Raw genomic sequence first — 16001 nt, forward strand, 5'->3', positions numbered from 1 at the left:
GGTTCTCTTACTGCCTGCCGGGGTTCTCTTACTGCCGGGGGTTCTCTTACTGCCGGGGTTCTCTTACTGCCGGGGGTTCTCTTACTGCCGGGGGTTCTCTTACTGCCGGGGGTTCTCTCACTGCCGGGGTTCTCTTATTGCCGGGGTTCTCTTACTGCCGGGGTTCTCTTACTGCCTGCCGGGGTTCTCTTACTGCCTGCCGGGGTTCTCTTACTGCCGGGGGTTCTCTTACTGCCGGGGTTCTCTTACTGCCGGGGGTTCTCTTACTGCCGGGGGTTCTCTTACTGCCGGGGGTTCTCTCACTGCCGGGGTTCTCTTATTGCCGGGGTTCTCTTACTGCCGGGGTTCTCTTACTGCCTGCCGGGGTTCTCTTACTGCCTGCCGGGGTTCTCGTACTGCCGGGGTTCTCTTACTGCCGGGGTTCTCTTACTGCCTGCCGGGGTTCTCTTACTGCCGGGGGTTCTCTCACTGCCGGGGGTTCTCTCACTGCCGGGGTTCTCTCAATGCCGGGGTTCTCTCACTGCCGGGGGTTCTCTCACTGCCGGGGGTTCTCTTACTGCCGGGGGTTCTCTTACTGCCGGGGGATCTCTTACTGCCTGCCGGGGGTTCTCTTACTGCCGGGGTTCTCTCACTGCCGGGGGTTCTCTCACTGCCGGGGTTCTCTCACTGCCGGGGGTTCTCTTACTGCCGGGGTTCTCTTACTGCCGGGGGTTCTCTTACTGCCGGGGTTCTCTTACTGCCGGGGGTTCTCTTACTGCCGGGGGTTCTCTTACTGCCGGGGGTTCTCTTACTGCCGGGGTTCTCTTACTGCCGGGGGTTCTCTTACTGCCCGGGTTCTCTTACTGCCGGGGTTCTCTTACTGCCGGGGTTCTCTTACTGCCGGGGGTTCTCTTATTGCCGGGGGTTCTCTTACTGCCGGGGGTTCTCTTACTGCCGGGGTTCTCTTACTGCCGGGGGTTCTCTTACTGCCGGGGGTTCTCTTACTGCCGGGGGTTCTCTTACTGCCGGGGTTCTCTTACTGCCGGGATTCCTCCGAGTTTATTTTACGCTGTAATCCCCACCACTGAGGGGCAGAGGGAACGTGGCTAAATAGGGCTTTCCAAAAACTAACTGCATGCCCTGGGGGATCGGAGAGGCTGAGGGACAGAGGAGGCTGAGGGACAGAGGAGGTTGAGGGACAGAGGAGGATGAGGGACAGAGGAGGCTGAGGGACAGAGGAGGCTGAGGGACAGAGGAGGCTGAGGGACAGAGGAGGCTGAGGGACAGAGGAGTATGAGGGACAGAGGAGGTTGAGGGACAGAGGAGGATGAGGGACAGAGGAGGATGAGGGACAGTGGAGGATGAGGGACAGAGGAGGCTGAGGGACAGAGGAGGCTGAGGGACAGAGGACGCTGAGGGAGTCAGAGGAGGATGAGGGACAGAGGAAGCTGAGGGACAGAGGAGGATGAGGGACAGAGGAGGCTGAGGGACAGAGGAGGCTGAGGGACAGAGGAGGCTGAGGGACAGAGGAGGCTGAGGGACAGAGGAGGATGAGGGACAGAGGAGGATGAGGGACAGAGGAGGCTGAGGGACAGAGGAGGCTGAGGGACAGAGGAGGCTGAGGGACAGAGGACGCTGAGGGAGTCAGAGGAGGATGAGGGACAGAGGAAGCTGAGGGACAGAGGAGGATGAGGGACAGAGGAGGCTGAGGGACAGAGGAGGCTGAGGGACAGAGGAGGCTGAGGGACAGAGGAGGCTGAGGGACAGAGGAGGATGAGGGACAGAGGAGGATGAGGGACAGAGGAGGCTGAGGGACAGAAGAGGATGAGGGACAGAGGAGGATGAGAGACAGAGGAGGATGAGGGACAGAGGAGGATGAGGGACAGAGGAGGATGAGGGACAGAGGAGGATGAGGGACAGAGGAGGCTGAGGGACAGAGGAGGCTGAGGGACAGAGGAGGCTGAGGGACAGAGGAGGATGAGGGACAGAGGAGGATGAGGGACAGAGGAGGATGAGGGACAGAGGAGGATGAGGGACAGAGGAGGCTGAGGGACAGAGGACGCTGAGGGACAGAGGACGCTGAGGGAGTCAGAGGAGGATGAGGGACAGAGGAGGCTGAGGGACCGAGGAGGCTGAGGGACAGAGGAGGATGAGGGACAGAGGAGGATGAGGGATAGAGGAGGCTGAGGGACAGAGGAGGCTGAGGGACAGAGGAGGATGAGGGACAGAGGAGGATGAGGGACAGAGGAAGCTGAGGGACAGAGGAGGATGAGGGACAGAGGAGGCTGAGGGACAGAGGAGGATGAGGGACAGAGGAGGCTGAGGGACAGAGGAGGCTGAGGGACAGAGGAGGCTGAGGGACAGAGGAGGATGAGGGACAGAGGAGGATGAGGGACAGAGGAGGCTGAGGGACAGATGAGGCTGAGGGACAGAGGAGGCTGAGGGACAGAGGAGGCTGAGGGACAGAGGAGGCTGAGGGACAGAGGAGGCTGAGGGACAGAGGAGGCTGAGGGACAGAGGAGGCTGAGGGACAGAGGAGGCTGAGGGACAGAGTAGGCTGAGGGACAGAGGAGGCTGAGGGACAGAGGAGGCTGAGGGACAGAGGAGGATGAGGGACAGAGGAGGCTGAGGGACAGAGGAGGCTGAGGGACAGAGGAGGCTGAGGGACAGAGGACGCTGAGGGAGTCAGAGGAGGATGAGGGACAGAGGAGGCTGAGGGACAGAGGAGGCTGAGGGACAGAGGAGGATGAGGGACAGAGGAGGCTGAGGGACAGAGGAGGATGAGGGACAGAGGAGGCTGAGGGACAGAGGAGGATGAGGGACAGAGGAGGCTGAGGGACAGAGGAGGATGAGGGACAGAGGAGGCTGAGGGACAGAGGAGGCTGAGGGACAGAGAAGGCTGAGGGACAGAGGAGGATGAGGGACAGAGGAGTCTGAGGGACAGAGGAGTCTGAGGGACAGAGGAGGATGAGGGACAGAGGAGGTTGAGGGACAGAGGAGGAGGAGGGATAGAGGAGGCTGAGGGACAGAGGAGGCTGAGGGACAGAGGAGGATGAGGGACAGAGGAGGATGAGGGACAGAGGAAGCTGAGGGACAGAGGAGGATGAGGGACAGAGGAGGCTGAGGGACAGAGGAGGCTGAGGGACAGAGGAGGCTGAGGGACAGAGGAGGATGAGGGACAGAGGAGGATGAGGGACAGAGGAGACTGAGGGACAGAGGAGGATGAGGGACAGAGGAGACTGAGGGACAGAGGAGGCTGAGGGACAGAGGAGGCTGAGGGACAGAGGAGGCTGAGGGACAGAGGAGGCTGAGGGACAGAGGAGGCTGAGGGACAGAGTAGGCTGAGGGACAGAGGAGGCTGAGGGACAGAGGAGGCTGAGGGACAGAGGAGGATGAGGGACAGAGGAGGCTGAGGGACAGAGGAGGCTGAGGGACAGAGGAGGCTGAGGGACAGAGGAGGCTGAGGGACAGAGGACGCTGAGGGAGTCAGAGGAGGATGAGGGACAGAGGAGGCTGAGGGACAGAGGAGGCTGAGGGACAGAGGAGGATGAGGGACAGAGGAGGCTGAGGGACAGAGGAGGATGAGGGACAGAGGAGGCTGAGGGACAGAGGAGGATGAGGGACAGAGGAGGCTGAGGGACAGAGGAGGATGAGGGACAGAGGAGGCTGAGGGACAGAGGAGGCTGAGGGACAGAGAAGGCTGAGGGACAGAGGAGGATGAGGGACAGAGGAGTCTGAGGGACAGAGGAGTCTGAGGGACAGAGGAGGATGAGGGACAGAGGAGGTTGAGGGACAGAGGAGGATGAGGGACAGAGGATGAGGGACAGAGGAGACTGAGGGACAGAGGAGGATGAGGGACAGAGGAGGCTGAGGGACAGAGGAGGCTGAGGGACAGAGGAGGATGAGGGACAGAGGAGGCTGAGGGACAGAGGAGGCTGAGGGATAGAGGATGAGGGACAGAGGACGCTGAGGGAGTCAGAGGAGGATGAGGGACAGAGGAGGATGAGGGACAGAGGAGGCTGAGGGACAGAGGAAGCTGAGGGACAGAGGAGGCTGAGGGACAGAGGAGGCTGAGGGACAGAGGAGGCTGAGGGACAGAGGAGGCTGAGGGACAGAGGAGGATGAGGGACAGAGGAGGCTGAGGGACAGAGGAGGATGAGGGACAGAGGAGGCTGAGGGACAGAGGAGGCTGAGGGACAGAGGAGGCTGAGGGACAGAGGACGCTGAGGGAGTCAGAGGAGGATGAGGGACAGAGGAGGATGAGGGACAGAGGAGGCTGAGGGACAGAGGAGGATGAGGGACAGAGGAGGATGAGGGACAGAGGAGGATGAGGGACAGAGAAGGCTGAGGGACAGAGGAGGATGAGGGACAGAGGAGGCTGAGGGACAGAGGAGGATGAGGGACAGAGGAGGCTGAGGGACAGAGGAGGATGAGGGACAGAGGAGGCTGAGGGACAGAGGAGGATGAGGGACAGAGGAGGCTGAGGGACAGAGAAGGCTGAGGGACAGAGGAGGATGAGGGACAGAGGAGGCTGAGGGACAGAGTAGGCTGAGGGACAGAGGACGCTGAGGGAGTCAGAGGAGGATGAGGGACAGAGGAAGCTGAGGGACAGAGGAGGATGAGGGACAGAGGAGGCTGAGGGACAGAGGAGGCTAAGGGACAGAGGAGGCTGAGGGACAGAGGAGGCTGAGGGACAGAGGAGTCTGAGGGACAGAGGAGGCTGAGGGACAGAGGAGGATGCGGGACAGAGGAGGTTGAGGGACAGAGGAGGATGAGGGACAGAGGAGGATGAGGGACAGAGGAGGATGAGGGACAGAGGAGGATGAGGGACAGAGGAGGCTGAGGGACAGAGGAGGCTGAGGGACAGAGGAGGCTGAGGGACAGAGGAGGCCGAGGGACAGAGGAGGATGAGGGACAGAGGAGGATGAGGGACAGAGGAGGATGAGGGACAGAGGAGGCTAAGGGACAGAGGAGGCTAAGGGACAGAGGAGGCTGAGGGACAGAGGAGGCTGAGGGACAGAGGAGGCTGAGGGACAGATGAGGCTGAGGGACAGAGGAGGCTGAGGGACAGAGGAGGATGAGGGACAGAGGAGGCTGAGGGACAGAGGAGGCTGAGGGACAGAGGAGTCTGAGGGACAGAGGAGGCTGAGGGACAGAGGAGGCTGAGGGACAGAGGAGGCTGAGGGACAGAGGAGGCTGAGGGACAGAGGAGGCTCAGGGACAGAGGAGGCTGAGGGACAGAGGAGGCTGAGGGACAGAGGAGGCTGAGGGACAGAGGAGGCTGAGGGAGTCAGAGGAGGATGAGGGACAGAGGAGGATGAGGGACAGAGGAGGCTAAGGGACAGAGGAGGATGAGGGACAGAGGAGGATGAGGGACAGAGGAGGCTGAGGGACAGATGAGGATGAGGGACAGAGAAGGCTGAGGGACAGAGGAGGATGAGGGACAGAGGAGGCTGAGGGACAGAGGAGGATGAGGGACAGAGGAGGCTGAGGGACAGAGGAGGATGAGGGACAGAGGAGGCTGAGGGACAGAGGAGGCTGAGGGACAGAGGAGGCTGAGGGACAGAGAAGGCTGAGGGACAGAGGAGGCTGAGGGACAGAGGAGGCTGAGGGACAGAGGAGGATGAGGGACAGAGGAGTCTGAGGGACAGAGGAGTCTGAGGGACAGAGGAGTCTGAGGGACAGAGGAGGATGAGGGACAGAGGAGGTTGAGGGACAGAGGAGGATGAGGGACAGAGGAGGATGAGGGACAGAGGAGGATGAGGGACAGAGGAGACTGAGGGACAGAGGAGGATGAGGGACAGAGGAGGCTGAGGGACAGAGGAGGATGAGGGACAGAGGAGGCTGAGGGACAGAGGAGGCTGAGGGATAGAGGATGATGAGGGACAGAGGAGGATGAGGGACAGAGGAGGATGAGGGACAGAGGAGGATGAGGGACAGAGGAGGCTGAGGGACAGAGGAGGCTGAGGGACAGAGGAGGCTGAGGGACAGAGGAGGCTGAGGGACAGAGAAGGCTCAGGGACAGAGGAGGCTGAGGGACAGAGGAGGCTGAGGGACAGAGGAGGCTGAGGGACAGAGGACGCTGAGGGAGTCAGAGGAGGATGAGGGACAGAGGAGGCTGAGGGACAGAGGAGTCTGCGGGACAGAGGAGGCTGAGGGACAGAGGAGGCAGCAGGACAGAGGAGGCAGCGGGACAGAGGAGGATGAGGGACAGAGGACCCCCTCTTCCCTGGGTTTCACGCTCTCTCAACCCACCTTTTAAATGTCAGTCCGTGTTCCACTCTTGTGAATGAGCAGGCTGGTCAGAGAGCTCTGTCTCCATTGCAGAGTTAGGAGAGCGTCCTGCTGGCAGAGTAATGCTGGGACTTGCAGAAGGGGGGATACCTTCGCAGGGCTTGCAGAAGGGGGGATACCTTGGCAGGGCTTGCAGAAGGGGGGATACCTTGGCAGGACTTGCAGAAGGGGGGATACCTTGGCAGGGCTTGCAGAAGGGGGGATACCTTGGCAGGGCTTGCAGAAGGGGGGATACCTTGGCAGGGCTTGCAGAAGGGGGGATACCTTGGCAGGACTTGCAGAAGGGGGGATACCTTGGCAGGGCTTGCAGAAGGGGGGATACCTTGGCAGGGCTTGCAGAAGGGGGGATACCTTGGCAGGGCTCGCAGAAGGGGGGATACCTTGGCAGGGCTTGCAGAAGGGGGGATACCTTGGCAGGGCTTGCAGAAGGGGGGATACCTTGGCAGGACTTGCAGAAGGGGGGATACCTTGGCAGGGCTTGCAGAAGGGGGGATACCTTGGCAGGGCTTGCAAGCTTAAAATGTTAGGGCCAAAGAATTTAACTAAATGACCCTCACTTATGAAAAGAAAAACAGATACATGTGTAACTAACTGAGCCACTGATTGATCCCCCTGTGCTGAAGCAGGGATATCCCGAAAACCTGACCTGTTGGTGGCCCTTGCGGACTGGAATTGGCCACTCCTGACATAGATACTCACTGCGCCATCTGGTGGTCACAGGTTAAAATGATAATTTATTCCCTGTCAAAAAATAAATGTTCCCCCCCCCCACGTTACTGCGGCACCGCAGATAACCGCAGATAACCGCAGCGTGCCGGGGGTGGCATCTCGCGGCTTGTCCCGGTACGGGAGGAAAGGAAGTCTGGCTACATCTGTGTATATAGAATCATAAACGTATACATTTAATATATATCTATACAACATTAGTGCATGTGTATATAAAGACACCCAACTGCATATACAGCAGGGCCCCGGGTATACAGCGGGTTCCGTTCCAGGGGCCCCGGGTATACGGCGGGTTCCGTTCTAGGGGCCCCGGGTATACGGCGGGTTCCGTTCCAGGGGCCCCGGGTATATGGCGGGTTCCGTTCCAGGGGCCCCGGGTATACGGCGGGTTCTGTTCCAGGGGCCCCGGGTATACGGCGGGTTCCGTTCCAGGGGCAGCGGGTATACGGCGGGTTCCGTTCCAGGGGCCCCGGGTATACGGCGGGTTCCGTTCCTGGGGCCCCGGGTATATGGCGGGTTGCGTTCCAGGGGCCCCGGGTATACGGCGGGTTCCGTTCCAGGGGCCCCGTGTATACGGCGGGTTCCGTTCCAGGGGCCCCGTGTATACGGCGGGTTCCGTTCCAGGGGCCCCGGGTATACGGCGGGTTCCGTTCCAGGGCCCCGGGTATACGGCGGGTTCCGTTCCAGGGGCCCGCCGTATAGTGAAAATCGCCAGAAAGCGGATCCGGCGATTTTCAGGTCTATGCATGCGCAAACCGGCATTTTCGCCGTTCTGCGCATGCGCGACCTACGGTCTGCGCATCCGCGCCGGGCGCACCCACCCGTTCTGCGCGTGCGCGTTTTACGAGCCAACATGGCGGCCCCCTTCTCGGTGCTGCTGTATCTGCGGATCGCCGAAAAGCGGAGCGCCGAGTAGCGGGGCCCTGCTGTATACACACGTACAGATATAGATAACACGCAGATACACACATATGCAGAGTAGTAGTTTAAGGCCGGTTGCATGTTAACACATCTGATCCGGCAGTAGCTGGCATTCATGTCAATGGCAATTAATGGTGGATGGGGTGTGTCCCCCCACACCAGACCTTAGTGAGTTCGGTTATTTGAGTGTATTAGGGATTTAAGGTTCTTGTTCCCGCAGCGCCTGCAATATAATGACGCGCACGGGAGAGCAGACAGGGTGCAGGCTCCTTGGCGGCATCAGTATGGAGTATGAGTATACAGAGTAATAATCTCAGCGCTGCGCAGTATCATGTAACATTCCACAGGCAGGGGTACACAGTGAGAAAACAGGAGGCAGTGTTCAATACATCAGTGCAGGCAGCGATAGTGTGGGACCTGCCCCGCAGAGCTTACAATCTAAGGCCCAGATCCACACAGAAGGGTGCTAAGCTTTCCTACGAATGGGCGTGTTAACGCTTAGCTTCTGTGCATCTGGATGTGTAGGGGAAGGATTTACTCGCTGAGTACGGTTGCGGAGTACCTGCTGTGTGCGCAGTATGAACTGTAGCATGACAAGTTATACTTTGGCCGACTGATACAATGCTCTCCTATTATGCTGCTGGATCCTCACAGGGGGAGCATGAAATGAGCCCGTTCCGTGTACTTGTCACCAGGAACCAAGAGCCAAGAATAACATTAAAATCAGGGGCGGGACCATCGGAAGTGCAGCAGGTGAAATGCGCAGGGGACCCACAGACTTAAGGGACCCGTTTCCTGGCAGTCCCGGGGTGCCCCACTAGGAATTCCGGGGGTACAGGGTGGTGGAGGATAGAGTCAAAAACGGCCAATAACCTGACACTAAGGCTGCAACCCCGCTGCCTGCGCTGCACGTGCGCCTGCAAAGCCGAATTCCCCGGTCTGCAGGGGAAAAGACGAGGGGGCGTGACGGGGGAGCGGCCATGATATCACCCGGCAGGTTCGCCCTCATTGGCTGAACCACCGGGGGGGCGTGGCCTAGAGATCTGTGGCTAGTTACCCGCACAATTTTCTTGCAGGCTGGAAAAACTCACCGCGCAGCGCGTCGCCCCCCTCCTCGCAGCGGCCCGGCCCCCCCTCACAGCGCGTCGCCCCCCTCCTCGCAGCGGCCCTGGCCCCATTGAGGGGCGGATCTTGTCCCTGCAGCGTCCGCCACAGCGGGCGCTGCAGTAGCCAGCGGGGACCTGGCCTAAGGAAGCACATGGACCATGCAGCTATGTACGAGGGCATTTGAGGATCTATAGGGATTTGGTAACCACCGATACAGATTCTGCATTATCTGCCATTAACGCAAGTGAATGTGCTCCTGAGCATCAACATGTTCATGCAAATGTGAGGGGCAAGGAGAGGGGCAAGGAGAGAGGCCAGGAGAGGGGCAAGGAGAGGGGCAAGGAGAGGGGCAAGGAGAGGGGCAAGGAGAGGGGCAAGGAGAGGGGCAAGGAGAGGGAGTCAACTGAACAAGTCCCAATGAAAGTACTTAGGGTTGCCAGGTGGCTTCTCAAATACTGGACAGAATGGTGAAAGGTGTGATGCACTGGAGAAGCGCTGGAGACACGCTAGAGACGCGCTGGGGACGCGCTGGAGACGCGCTGGAGTCGCGCTGGGGACGCGCTGGAGACGCGCTGGGGACACGCTGGAGACGCGCTGGAGACACGCTGGAGACGCGCTGGGGACACGCTGGAGACACGCTGGGGACACGCTGGAGGCGCGCTGGGGACACGCTGGAGTCGCGCTGGAGACGCGCTGGGGACACGCTGGAGACGCGCTGGGGACACGCTGGAGACGCGCTGGGGAAACGCTGGAGACGCGCTGGGGACACGCTGGAGACGCGCTGGGGACACGCTGGAGACGCGCTGGGGACACGCTGGAGACGCGCTGGGGACGCGCTGGAGATGCGCTGGGGACACGCTGGGGACGCGCTGGGGACGCGCTGGAGACGCGCTGGGGACGCGCTGGAGACGCGCTGGGGACACGCTGGGGACACGCTGGAGACGCGCTGGAGACGCGCTGGGGACACGCTGGGGACACGCTGGAGACGCGCTGGGGACGCGCTGGGGACACGCTGGAGACGCGCTAGGGAAACGCTGGAGACGCGCTGGGGACACGCTGGAGACGCGCTGGGGACACACTGGGGACACGCTGGAGACGCGCTAGGGAAACGCTGGAGACGCGCTAGAGACGCGCTGGGGACACGCTGGAGACGCGCTGGGGACACGCTGGAGATGCGCTGGAGATGCGCTGGGGACACGCTGGAGACGCGCTGGAGAAGCGCTGGGGACGCGCTGGGGACACGCTGGAGACGCGCTGGGGACGCGCTGGGGACGCGCTGGAGACGCGCTGGAGACGCGCTGGAGACGCGCTGGGGACGCGCTGGAGACGCGCTGGGGACGCGCTGGAGACACGCTGGGGACACGCTGGAGACGCGCTGGAGTCGCGCTGGGGACGCGCTGGGGACGCGCTGGAGACGCGCTGGGGACACGCTGGAGACACGCTGGAGACGCGCTGGGGAAACGCTGGAGACGCGCTGGGGACACGCTGCGGACACGCTGGAGACGCGCTGGGGACACGCTGGAGACGCGCTGGGGACACGCTGGAGACGCGCTGGGGACACGCTGGGGACGCGCTGGAGACGCGCTGGGGACACGCTGGAGACGCGCTGGGGAAACGCTGGAGACGCGCTGGGGACACGCTGGAGACGCGCTGGGGACGCGCTGGGGACGCGCTGGGGACGCGCTGGAGATGCGCTGGGGACACGCTGGAGACGCGCTGGGGACACGCTGGAGACGCGCTGGGGACACGCTGGGGACGCGCTGGGGACGCGCTGGGGACACGCTGGAGACGCGCTGGAGACGCGCTGGGGACACGCTGGGGACGCGCACACACCTCTCTCCGCTCCATGTTGTTTACTCCACTCCTTGGCCCCACCCTCCGGCTCGTGACATCTCTTGCTGACTGGATAATGCAGCCAATCAGGATGGAGGAAGCTGCCCAGCCCCCTCGCAAACAGCCCCGCTCTCTCCCTGCTCGGACCCCCAAGCCGGTCAGGTCACTATGTCCGCAGAGGTAATACCAGTGTACAGATACATGTCCAGTATTACCTCTCATTTTATACTGGGCATAGTGTCCCAATACAGGACAGTCCGGTTCAATACCGGACACCTGGCAACCCTGAGTTTGTTCAACGGTAGAGGTGTTTGCACCAGAATTGCACAGGTTTTGCACCGCAGTAACTTGCTATATGACCTCACCTATGTGATGATTTTGCCTGCATCAGATAGTAATATGGGGGTGCATATAGCTGTTTGCAGAGACGGTGTTTGATGCAACATTATAACGGGGGCCCGCCTCATTCTGCGACTCCAGTGATTCCCGTCGCCTCTTGCATGCTTCAAAAAACCCAAACCCTGCTGGGGCGGTAACTGTAAACGGGGATCTCGTCGGGGGATGGTCGGCCCGGCCACATTCTCTTATCAGTCACTCGTTGCAGAGGCATTTGACAGCATTAATCCCTGAGCAGGCGCAGCGTGACCTCCGCCTCCCACCCGCCTCCCACCCGCCCTTGTGTGTTACCCGCCGAGCGCAGCAGCAAGTCAAACAGTGACGGTCAGGTCAGGGAGCAGCAGCCACAGCCCACCCCACCGTGAGCATGGAAACACTATAACACTGCGCTGAGCGTGGCTGCACCTGCGGCGGGCAACTCCAGCCCTCCCGGGCAACCAACAGGTCCGGTTTTCATTATATCCCTCCTTCAGCAGAGGGGGGCTCAATCAGTGGCTCAGTTGGAGACTGAGCCACTGAATGAGCCACCTGTGCTGAAGCAGGGATATCCTGAAAACCTGACCTGTTGGTGGCCCTTGAGGACAGGAGTTGTCCACCCCTGGTGTAGACACACGAATGCCTCACATCTTAACGGCGCAGTCCATCCCAGCTCCCAGGATTTTTTGACATGCACAGGAAGCAGGGGGTCTCCGGCGCTGAATCGCGGCAATTTCAGCTCCCAGGACCCCCTGCTCCCCGCGATATTTACCGGAGAAGGTGCCGCGGGTTCTTCGTTGAGGTTTAAATTCCCCTCCGTGATGGGGGAGCCAACAGGAAGCCACTACCGACGACGTTTCTGCTCACGTGACGCGGGAGATTTAAACCTCCATTTTGTTTCCCCTGGGGAGGACGGTACCGGCGTCACCTTCAGCAGTAAGTATCTCAGGAAGCTGGAAATGTTTTGACTTCCTCCAGTGACAACAATGTGATAATAATCCAGGCCGGTCTGTATACTGTATACCCTGCTCCATTATACCTAAGCTGCTGAGAGACCAGCACGCGGGACCGGATCATTGTCCTACAGCTGATCCGGAAAGACTTGGCAGGTATGTCATTGTTACAGGAGGACAGTACCCTTGTGGCGATGATTAAACTTACATTGCTGGTGGGTTTGTGAGGTTAAAATGGCTGCAACATACCCCCATTGTTAGCAAGCTGATTGATAGGGGCAATATCAAATGGCAAGCCCATTGGAGCCCAAACAGTATGTCTCCTATGTTCCAGGCGCATCAAGTGGTGTCATTACTATTTCATTTTTGACTGACAGAAAAACCACCCGTGATAAAACTTGAATAATCTCGTAATAATCGATTTCCCACAATTCTGACTTTTTGACATATGCCACCAACAGAAAACCACTGAATGATTCCCTGTTATCTCAGCTGGACAATGCCACTTCAGTGGCTCTTTGTGAAGTGTTTAGAAGCTGTGACCACTTTCTGTTGTTATACCCAGAATCCTTCATGTCCGCAGAGGTTTACAGACACTCCAACTTATGCCACCTGTTACCTGTGTAGCCGGGTCCCCTCTTACCTCCTGGCCGGGAGCGGGACGGCTGCAGAGTTGCTTGGAGCGCCGGAGCTCCGCGATGGCCCCGATATGCAGGGGGCCACCATCTTGAATTCTTGCACATGCGCGATTGAGGCCATGCACAATAGGAGTAGAGTGCGGCGGCCATTACAGGCAGCTCCGCATGGGACTACAGGTCCCAGCATGCTCTAGGGGCGGCCTACACATGGGGCAGGAAAGCCAATAGGCCAGAATTCCCCTGCAGGTCCCAGTTAGGTTTCCCCCGTCCCCACCCCCAAGCATAGTATTGTAGGGAAGGCCCCAGGCAGAGACGCTCCCCTATTACTGTGTAGTATTAGTTCACTGGTAAAGAGACGCCATGTGGTGACCTGCGGCCTGCGATCTGGGACCAGACCACAGGCACACTAAGAGACATTAAAGGACACCCTCCAGCTGGAACTCCCTCAGCAGGTGGACACCTTCGGTGCGGAGCGAGAGGAGTCAGCAGACCCTGCATCGTGGGATCACGTTGCCGCTTGCGGACACATCATCTTCCATATACCCTGGTCTGGACAGAGACCAGGAAGGTACCCACGTGCACCAACGGCCATACACAGTGGGTAGCGCTACTCCACACACTGTGGATGGGCGTGGCTCTGTGGACACCGGGTGGTTAGGTGCCCAGGGCACCTCCAGTACTTTGGGGGATCTCACCGGTGTGTGAACAGTGTATTGGGGCATTGCATTGTGGGAAGGGTGATTATAGTGTGTTATTATTAGTGCGTTTGAGTAAATTATTAAACTGTACCTGTGTGGTGTGTATTACTATTATTGTATTGGGTCCTGTGAGGGTTATCCTGCAGAGCTAGGATCCCTCCCAGGTGGAGGTGCTGCCCCAAGAAGAACAAAAGCATACGCCAGGCTCCCAGCGGCGGAGGCTTAGGCCTTCTGTGAGCCACAGGTAAAGACAGCACGCATAGTTCCCTTAGTTACGGGGAAAGGGGGCTACACCCGCAAATAAGTACACCATAGGTTTAATTCCTCTGTCAGCTTGGAAATTCCATGTATAGCCATGGTAGGTTTGGGCTATTATTCTGTCCACCTCCTGTGCAGTAATACCTGGTAAGGGCAGGTTTGCCAGGAGTAATTATGGGTTTTCCCCACTTCATGCAGTGCAGTGAGTCAGTGAAGTCAGTGTCATCAGGCCCTGTGTCCAATTAGAAGACGCAGGGGTGGTGCCTGTTGGAGCTGCTTACTGTGCTGTCACTTCCCATTTAGTGAGTTGGTCTCTACCCTTGAGAGAGACCGGGTACCCGTTATAAACTGCCAGGGCTCTGGTAGGCTTAAGGCCTCCCCTAGGGGAGTCTGGGGTAATCCCATACCTCCTACCCTAAAAGAGGGTAGGGGAAGAGTAATAACCACTTGGTGCCCTTGGCCAGGAGTGAGTTCAGGGACATCCTGAGGGTGAATACCTTCTATCTGCTGTGTGTGAGACTGCTGCTGAACAGAGAAGACAATAAAGACCATCTGCTTTTATCTATACCTCCTGCCTTAGACTGGAGTATATTGGGAGGAGGGGGACATAACTCTTTTGCAGATACTTCACCCCATACCACTGGGGGCTGCACAAGATGGAGGTGCTGCACCAGTAAGAAGAATTCAGGCACAGCCCCAGGAGCCTGTCCTGTTATCCCACATGTCATCGCAGGAGACCCATGGCCCCCTGTTACCAGCAGGTATGCACCAACAAGAGCCATGTAAATCTGTAATGGAAACACATAACTTCTGTTTATTAAGAAGCAGTGCGTAGCAAAACCTCTGTCCCTATATACTCTATATACTCTATATACAAGAAGGGAAGAAGACACTCAGGCGCATAAATATCACTGATGAAATCTAGAAATATTATGGTATGCCACGTTTCCTTCAGAATAAGCAGATTAAACCATGTGCTGATATTAAGGCAAAACATTTATTTAAAATAAGCACAAAGAAAAAGTTCCATATATGGAAGTGTATTGCATATGGAACCCTGTAACTTGATTAAGCTTAATCAAACCCGCATAATAACATATATTATAACAAAAACAACAAGACAAATATATCCCAAAAATATACAGGGTCTGAAAAACATTCAGTTGGACCCTATTGTAAATGCTATCTAACTCCAGTAGTATCTCCAAGACTGGATAGCAATTTGTGTTGGAATTGAACACAGTGAACACCTCTGTGTATAAGTCCCTTTTTATCCCGAAGGATAAATATTAGAGTACGTGTGAATTGTTTACGCCAGGTATGGCTGTGTCCTGGTAGCCTGGGATTTTCTGTATATTATCCTCTTAAAGATGTTTGTATATTCAGTTTGAAGTGTTGGAGTGTTTTCACCAACAAAAAGATATGGATGTGCTATGATATGTAGAATGGTTCTCTACCAGTAGCTGTGATGATTGATTGTTGGCAAAGTTATTGCTGCATACAGAATATTTGGTAGGTACCTTTGCCGGTAACAGTGTGTGCACAGTTGTTACTCACGGACTCCTATCGGTAATGGCACGTATCTCCGCCGTTGGTTTCTGTCCGATTTTGAGTTAGAGTCTGCTTCCTATGCCTGCAGATCTCTCACGGCTTAGAATCCGTCTGTGCTAATTACCTTGTCTATGGCGTTGTACTCACACCTCGAAACTCCTCGCAGCTGCCGATTAGCTCTCCATACTCCGCTATTCCTCCGCTCCGACGTCAACTGAATTGCTCATATACTGATAACCCAGGCTTCACACCAGGATCCACTCCGATCCGTCCCACGTCTCTCAGCGGCACGGCAGGCAACATGCATTCTCCTCTGCAATCCAATTTAGCGCCAAACACGAACAGACAGGTGTGTGTGGACAATGCAGTACAGGTGCTCACAGGTTTCACCAAAGGTTGGCTTCATCAGGGTTATCCTTTGGGGAAACGCGGTGTTTTCCTCGGCCAACAACCTTGAGAATTTAGCTCTACATTTCTTGCTGGGAGAGGGCAGTACTCACTGGAACTGTCACAGCACAGTCCCGGTCCGCTCCGGCGGTCGCCGCGGAAGTGACATCATCAGGCGGAGACATCGCGGGATCCCGGTACAGGCCCAAGTCCCGCACCGAAAGTTCGTTATCCGCAGTGTGGGGTCCAGGAAGGTCGGCGCAATCCTCCGCACGGAAGGAGGT

Source organism: Ascaphus truei, chromosome 1 (genome assembly GCF_040206685.1).
Source record: "Ascaphus truei isolate aAscTru1 chromosome 1, aAscTru1.hap1, whole genome shotgun sequence".
Taxonomy (NCBI): Eukaryota; Metazoa; Chordata; class Amphibia; order Anura; family Ascaphidae; genus Ascaphus; species Ascaphus truei.